The 8,650-nt window shown below is 43.3% G+C and overlaps 1 long non-coding RNA gene across 1 annotated transcript; it reads left to right on the top strand.

The window, feature by feature from the left end:
• Positions 1–1,398: 1,398 nt before the first annotated feature.
• LOC124276745 lies at positions 1,399–7,856 on the top strand. The gene is made up of 3 exons (XR_006898646.1): positions 1,399–1,410; positions 2,760–2,761; positions 7,717–7,856. It is a non-coding gene; the product is annotated as an uncharacterized LOC124276745 (long non-coding RNA).
• Positions 7,857–8,650: the final 794 nt, after the last annotated feature.

Raw genomic sequence — 8,650 nt, 5'->3', positions numbered from 1 at the left:
CCGCTGAGCCCAACTGGCAACATTTCAGCGATGTAACTTCATTGGAGTTTGATGACTGGACAATGGAGGCATCGGATTTGTTATGCGATTATTCGTCTTCATTACGCACTTTACTGTCAGTTGTTCTATCTGTCCATTATCAATCATCTATATGAAACAAACATTAATTGCTAATCAAAGCAAAAACATGATGAAAAATAATGGTTGCTTGGTTGGTTATGTTCATAATCACATCTGAATTCTGTACACTTAAGCCTTTACCTGCAACATCTTTTTCCAAAATGCGCTCACACTATCTCAGTATGTTGTTTCCTCTACGTCTTTCAAGAGGATGTTGCTTCACCAGATAAGGAAAGCGCATGCGAGTGAGCTGCGTAATGCAATCTCCTGACGCTATCGAAGTCGTGATTATCTTTGCGACAGTTAATGGCGGAGTTCGAGATAATCTTACAGACAGTAATGGTTCGAGAAACTCCTGCAACAATTGCTGGCCTCTGGCAACCTACCTACGATAATCAAGAAAGTTTTACTCTGAATATGAACTCACAGGAACCCACGTTAATACTGGGGATGTCAATTTGTGCATAACAATCAGGTCCCAGGATGATCAGCACCACTCCAGCGTTCCCCACATGGAGTAAGTAAAATCGTAGTAATCATTATAGTAATACTGAGGCCATGAGGTCCGTCACAACAAAATAACGTGATCAACACTTCAGAACATGAGCAACATACACTTGTTCTCATCAAACTAAAAGTTCATTATGACAACTGAAGGGCTAAAGAAAACGTTTACCGCCTTTGAAATTGAAATTACTAAAATTCCTGCATAGCTGCGTAAATCATCATCACATAAAACACATCACCTAACCGCAAATAACGAGTTTTCCACCTGAAAATAGCAGCATGCAATGCATGCTTTTTCACCAATTTGTCCATTATATATTTGCATGCCACTTAAAAGCGAAGATTAAATGCCAAATGGCATAAAACCAATGCAAATGTAAGCCACAGTCAGACATCTATTCTTTTAAAAACACTCAAAAGAATGGCACGATTAACTGGCGATAACGGTAGAATGCATGCATCGGAATGACAAAATGGGATCAATACCACCCACTTCACAAGAAGGCTGGCTGTCATCGCTACTTTCACCGCTACCGGTGATCTACGCAGGATACCGCCAGACAGGACCGGACTCGAAGATATAGCCTACCACGGTCAGTGGTGACCTCGCTCAAGCAACTCTGTGAGAATCCAGTAAGATTCGCTCCATGCTGCATCCTTGAAACCGCTTCTTGACGGTGACGCTAATCGCAGCGCGGCATGGCTTGGTCACCGTGCTCGCATACATGCAGCCAGATGACAGAGGTGCTTATGAATCCGGTTTCATAGACCTTTCCGACAGCAGTTGACTGCCAACATCGTCGGGATGACTTCATTCACACGTCCGGAACCAATGTTGCAGCAATGAGTGGCAGATATTGCCATATCCTCTGATGAAAGCTCTTCTCTGTTCATCTTTGTTTTATGGATCTTATCTTTTGCTATTATTTCAATAATGTGTTTCTTTAATCTATATTTGCGTTTCTTTAGGCCCATCATTTGCTACAGGCATTTCTTTGTAAGCAGACAGACGACAAAGCAGATGCTTCACTGACAACAACTCTTTAATATACCGGGAATAATGGCGACGGTCCAGATTCACGCATTTACAGGCCAGTGAATAAATTTGTAACAAATGGCGATGTAGATATGGTAGGAAAGGAGGCAATACAATCAATATCAGCATTCGGCAACATTTAGTATGATATAAAAGAAATAGGATATTATTTCCATAAGCTTTTGTTTTCGGACAAATCGACTACTATACGTAATATGATAAAATATGCTGAATCAACTGAAGAATAATTTCACAGAACCATGCCTTGATAAAATTCATTTCAGTCATGGTTTCCAGATGACTGATGATACTACGCCAATGTGCCTTTAGATACAAAATAATAGAAATAAACGAAATCTCTATAATGCCCTACTGCCATTCAGGAATATGACCTATATTACTCTGGTCACTGATCACAGTGCATTTTGTCTCAGCTACTCTGGGAGGTATTATTTACCATGGCGATCTGTAAGGTGTGAGAATACTGCCATAACATGACATCTATTCCATCCTACCAGGTACCTATCTACCGCTATGAACAGGAGGCATATTTCAAACAGTTTTTAGTAATTCCACTACATGTTAGATGTTAGGCCGACCTTTTCAATAATCAGCCGCCAAACACGCTTTCGCCACCTATCATTCCAGATCTAGCAATCAATATTGCTTTAACTTTTTGTTTATTTTAGGCGACCAATTTTGTTAAAGGATCGGTCATCACCACAAATCATTTCTGACTAAAGTGGCTATGTTTCCTTATTACATTAAACAACAATCCATTTGAAAGTGGTAAAACCTAAAACGCTTCGTTTAAATCCGCACACTGCAAAATTCAATAATATTCATTGGTGAAACAGGATATATGTTCATTGAATCATCAATCTTAATTAGTTCAAATACATTCTAAGACCAGTCACCCAACACTGTCATACTTGTCAAGGAAGACCAGTTGTCACCGTGATAGTACACCCAACACTTCATCATACTTTGTCAAGGAAGACCAGTTGTCACCGTGATAGTACACCCAACACTGTCATACTTTGTCAAGGAAGACCAGTTGTCACCGTGATAGTACAATCTACTGCATACTCTTCAGCTGTCACCGTGATAGTACAACACTGTCATAATTTGCCGGAGGAAGACCAGTTGTCACCGTGATAGTAGTACACCCAACACCGTCATACTTGTCAAGGAAGACCAGTTGTCACCGTGATAGTACACCCAACACTGTCATACTTTGTCAAGGAATACCAGTTGTCACCGTGATAGTACACCCAACACTGTCATACTTGTCGGCGGAAGACCAGTTGTCACCGTGATAGTACACCTCAACACTGTCATCTCTGTCATAATAGTGTCAAAGTGATAGTACCAGTTGTCACGGTGATAGTGATAGTACACTCAACACTGTCATACTTGTCAAGGAAGACCAGTTGTCACCGTGATAGTACACCCAACACCGTCATACTTGTCAAGGAAGACCAGTTGTCACCGTGATAGTACACTCCAACACTGTCATACTTGTCAAGGAAGACCAGTTGTCACCGTGATAGTACACCCAACACTGTCATACTTGTCAAGGAAGACCAGTTGTCACCGTGATAGTACACCCAACACTGTCATACTTGTCAAGGAAGACCAGTTGTCACCGTGATAGTACACTCCAACACTCGTCATACTTGTCAAGGAAGACCAGTTGTCACCGTGATAGTACAACCAGCTCTAACACTGTCATACTTTGTCAAGGAAGACCAGTTGTCACCAGTGATGAGTACACCCAACACTGTCATACTTGTCAAGGAAGACCAGTTGTCACCGTGATAGTACACCCCAACACTGTCATACTTGTCAAGGAAGACCAGTTGTCACCGTGATAGTACATCCAACACTGTCTTCTTACCTGTCAAGGAATTCCAGTTGTCACCGTGATAGTACACCCAACACTGTCATACTTGTCAAGGAAGACCAGTTGTCACCGTGATAGTACACCCAACACTGTCATACTTGTCAAGGAAGACCAGTTGTCACGGTGATAGTACACCCAACACTGTCATACTTGTCAAGGAAGACCAGTTGTCACCGTGATAGTACACCCAACACTGTCATACTTGTCAAGGAAGACCAGTTGTCACCGTGATAGTACACCCAACACTGTCATACTTGTCAAGGAAGACCAGTTGTCACCGTGATAGTACACCCAACACTGTCATACTTGTCAAGGAAGACCAGTTGTCACCGTGATAGTACACCCAACACTGTCATACTTGTCAAGGAAGACCAGTTGTCACCGTGATAGTACACCCAACACTGTCATACTTGTCAAGGAAGACCAGTTGTCACCGTGATAGTACACTAACACTGTCATACTTGTCAAGGAAGACCAGTTGTCACCGTGATAGTACACCCAACACTGTCATACTTGTCAAGGAAGACCAGTTGTCACCGTGATAGTACACCCAACACTGTCATACTTGTCAAGGAAGACCAGTTGTCACCGTGATAGTACACCCAACACTGTCATACTTGTCAAGGAAGACCAGTTGTCACCGTGATAGTACAATCTAACAACGTGTCAAGGAAGACCAGTTGTCACCGTGATAGTACACCCAACACTGTCATACTTGTCAAGGAAGACCAGTTGTCACCGTGATAGTACACTCAACACTGTCATACTTGTCAAGGAAGACCAGTTGTCACCGTTGATTGTCAGTACACCCAACACTGTCATACTTGTCAAGGAAGACCAGTTGTCACCGTGATAGTACACTCCAACACTGTCATACTTGTCAAGGAAGACCAGTTGTCACCGTGATAGTACATCCAACACTGTCATACTTGTCAAGGAAGACCAGTTGTCACCGTGATAGTACACCCAACACTGTCATACTTGTCAAGGAAGACCAGTTGTCACCGTGATAGTACACCCTAACACTGTCATACTTTGTCAAGGAAGACCAGTTGTCACCGTGATAGTACATCCAACACTGTCATACCTGTCAAGGAAGACCAGTTGTCACCGTGATAGTACATCCAACACTGTCATACTTGTCAAGGAAGACCAGTTGTCACCGTGATAGTACACCCAACACTGTCATACTTGTCAAGGAAGACCAGTTGTCACCGTGATAGTACACTCAACACTGTCATACTTGTCAAGGAAGACCAGTTGTCACCGTGATAGTACACCCAACACTGTCATACTTGTCAAGGAAGACCAGTTGTCACCGTGATAGTACACCCAACACTGTCATACTTGTCAAGGAAGACCAGTTGTCACCGTGATAGTACATCCAACACTGTCATACTTGTCAAGGAAGACCAGTTGTCACCGTGATAGTACACCCAACACTGTCATACTTGTCAAGGAAGACCAGTTGTCACCGTGATAGTACACCCAACACTGTCATACTTGTCAAGGAAGACCAGTTGTCACCGTGATAGTACACCCAACACTGTCATACTTGTCAAGGAAGACCAGTTGTCACCGTGATAGTACACCCAACACTGTCATACTTGTCAAGGAAGACCAGTTGTCACCGTGATAGTACACCCAACACTGTCATACTTGTCAAGGAAGACCAGTTGTCACCGTGATAGTACACCCAACACTGTCATACTTGTCAAGGAAGACCAGTTGTCACCGTGATAGTACATCCAACACTGTCATACTTGTCAAGGAAGACCAGTTGTCACCGTGATAGTACACCCAACACTGTCATACTTGTCAAGGAAGACCAGTTGTCACCGTGATAGTACATCCCAACACTGTCATACTTGTCAAGGAAGACCAGTTGTCACCGTGATAGTACACCCTAACACTGTCATACTTGTCAAGGAAGACCAGTTGTCACCGTGATAGTACACCCAACACTGTCATACTTGTCAAGGAAGACCAGTTGTCACCGTGATAGTACACTCCAACACTGTCATACTTGTCAAGGAAGACCAGTTGTCACCGTGATAGTACACCCAACACTGTCATACTTGTCAAGGAAGACCAGTTGTCACCGTGATAGTACATCCAACACTGTCATACTTGTCAAGGAAGACCAGTTGTCACCGTGATAGTACACCCAACACTGTCATACTTGTCAAGGAAGACCAGTTGTCACCGTGATAGTACACCCAACACTGTCATACTTGTCAAGGAAGACCAGTTGTCACCGTGATAGTACACCCAACACTGTCATACTTGTCAAGGAAGACCAGTTGTCACCGTGATAGTACATCCAACACTGTCATACTTGTCAAGGAATTCCAGTTGTCACCGTGATAGTACACCCAACACTGTCATACTTGTCAAGGAAGACCAGTTGTCACCGTGATAGTACACCCAACACTGTCATACTTGTCAAGGAAGACCAGTTGTCACCGTGATAGTACACCCAACACTGTCATACTTGTCAAGGAAGACCAGTTGTCACCGTGATAGTACACTCAACACTGTCATACTTGTCAAGGAAGACCAGTTGTCACCGTGATAGTACACCCAACACTGTCATACTTGTCAAGGAAGACCAGTTGTCACCGTGATAGTACACCCAACACTGTCATACTTGTCAAGGAAGACCAGTTGTCACCGTGATAGTACACCCAACACTGTCATACTTTGTCAAGGAAGACCAGTTGTCACCGTGATAGTACACTCAACACTGTCATACTTGTCAAGGAATTCCAGTTGTCACGGTGATAGTACACCCAACACTGTCATACTTGTCAAGGAAGACCAGTTGTCACCGTGATAGTACACCCAACACTGTCATACTTGTCAAGGAAGACCAGTTGTCACCGTGATAGTACACCCAACACTGTCATACTTGTCAAGGAAGACCAGTTGTCACCGTGATAGTACACCCCAACACTGTCATACTTGTCAAGGAAGACCAGTTGTCACCGTGATAGTACACCCAACACTGTCATACTTGTCAAGGAAGACCAGTTGTCACCGTGATAGTACACTCAACACTGTCATACTTGTCAAGGAAGACCAGTTGTCACCGTGATAGTACACCCAACACTGTCATACTTGTCAAGGAAGACCAGTTGTCACCGTGATAGTACACTCCAACACTGTCATACTTGTCAAGGAAGACCAGTTGTCACCGTGATAGTACACCTCAACACTGTCATACTTGTCAAGGAAGACCAGTTGTCACCGTGATAGTACACTCAAACACTGTCATACTTGTCAAGGAAGACCAGTTGTCACCGTGATAGTACACCCAACACTGTCATACTTGTCAAGGAAGACCAGTTGTCACCGTGATAGTACACCCAACACTGTCATACTTTGTCAAGGAAGACCAGTTGTCACCGTGATAGTACACCCAACACTGTCATACTTGTCAAGGAAGACCAGTTGTCACCGTGATAGTACACTCTAACACTGTCATACTTGTCAAGGAAGACCAGTTGTCACCGTGATAGTACACCCAACACTGTCATACTTGTCAAGGAAGACCAGTTGTCACCGTGATAGTACACCCAACACTGTCATACTTGTCAAGGAAGACCAGTTGTCACCGTGATAGTACACCCAACACTGTCATACTTGTCAAGGAAGACCAGTTGTCACCGTGATAGTACACTCCAACACTGTCATACTTGTCAAGGAAGACCAGTTGTCACCGTGATAGTACATCCAACACTGTCATACTTGTCAAGGAAGACCAGTTGTCACCGTGATAGTACACTCAACACTGTCATACTTGTCAAGGAATTCCAGTTGTCACCGTGATAGTACACTCAACACTGTCATACTTGTCAAGGAAGACCAGTTGTCACCGTGATAGTACACTCAACACTGTCATACTTGTCAAGGAAGACCAGTTGTCACCGTGATAGTACACCCAACACTGTCATACTTGTCAAGGAAGACCAGTTGTCACCGTGATAGTACACTCAACACTGTCATACTTGTCAAGGAATTCCAGTTGTCACCGTGATAGTACACCCAACACTGTCATACTTGTCAAGGAAGACCAGTTGTCACCGTGATAGTACACCTCAACACTGTCATACTTGTCAAGGAAGACCAGTTGTCACGGTGATAGTTAGGTCTGTAACGATGTATCGAACAATCGATGGATTGCAATTGCTGAGTCTCCGATGGCAATTAATCGATGGCAGAAACGAAAAACTATTAATGCATTGATAGTATGTATGACTATCAATAGTTAAATAAGTGACTTCCGTTGATCAATGCACAGCGCAAAATACAGAAAATACCAGATTCCTTCACTTTGATTTATCCGCCCGTTACCTCTTAAACAAACCTAATCTAGATTTCAAAGTTTCTTGTCAGTTATTAAAGAGACTGAAACTACAGCAGCTTGTTTTATTTCATTTAAACTACACATTCATTTGGGAAATGAGACAATTCAATGAGAGAAAAAAACTATTGAAATAGACTATCGCCCTCAATAGTCACCCCTAGTGATACTACACCCAACACTGCCATAACCAGTTGCTACGGAAATCGTATACATGGAACTGTCATATATGTCCAGGAATACCAGTTGTTACGGGAATAGTACACAAGGCACTATCGGCTCTTACCGTATCTCCTCATCCAGTCCGGGTTTAACATAGGTATTTATATGTCAATACAGAAGCCACTGAAACTGATATAAAACCTCGCTAAACGGCGCGTCCCTGTTGATGGCGGAACGAATTGTACACACAAAGCCAACTGTCCTGGTTCTCTTTAGTTTCCTAACGACTGAATCGTTAATCGGATATCTAGAGAACGACCGATTTGATTGTTGCGGCGTGCTTCATTGCGTGTGTACATGTGATCTTGACCTTTCGGCCAATACCAGAGTTTTAGAAACATCTACTTTACACTCAACCAGACAGAAAACGCACTTCCACCACCCACTCTGACAGTAGACTCACATCGACCACGCACTCTGACAGTAGACTCACATCGACCACGCACTCTGTCTGACAGTAGACTCACATCGACCACGCACAGTCTGACAGTAG

This window comes from Haliotis rubra, unplaced genomic scaffold (assembly GCF_003918875.1).
Source record: "Haliotis rubra isolate DU_JTF1 unplaced genomic scaffold, ASM391887v1 Scf2120, whole genome shotgun sequence".
Classification (NCBI taxonomy): domain Eukaryota; kingdom Metazoa; phylum Mollusca; class Gastropoda; order Lepetellida; family Haliotidae; genus Haliotis; species Haliotis rubra.
This window is presented reverse-complemented; position numbering and strand designations above follow the sequence as displayed.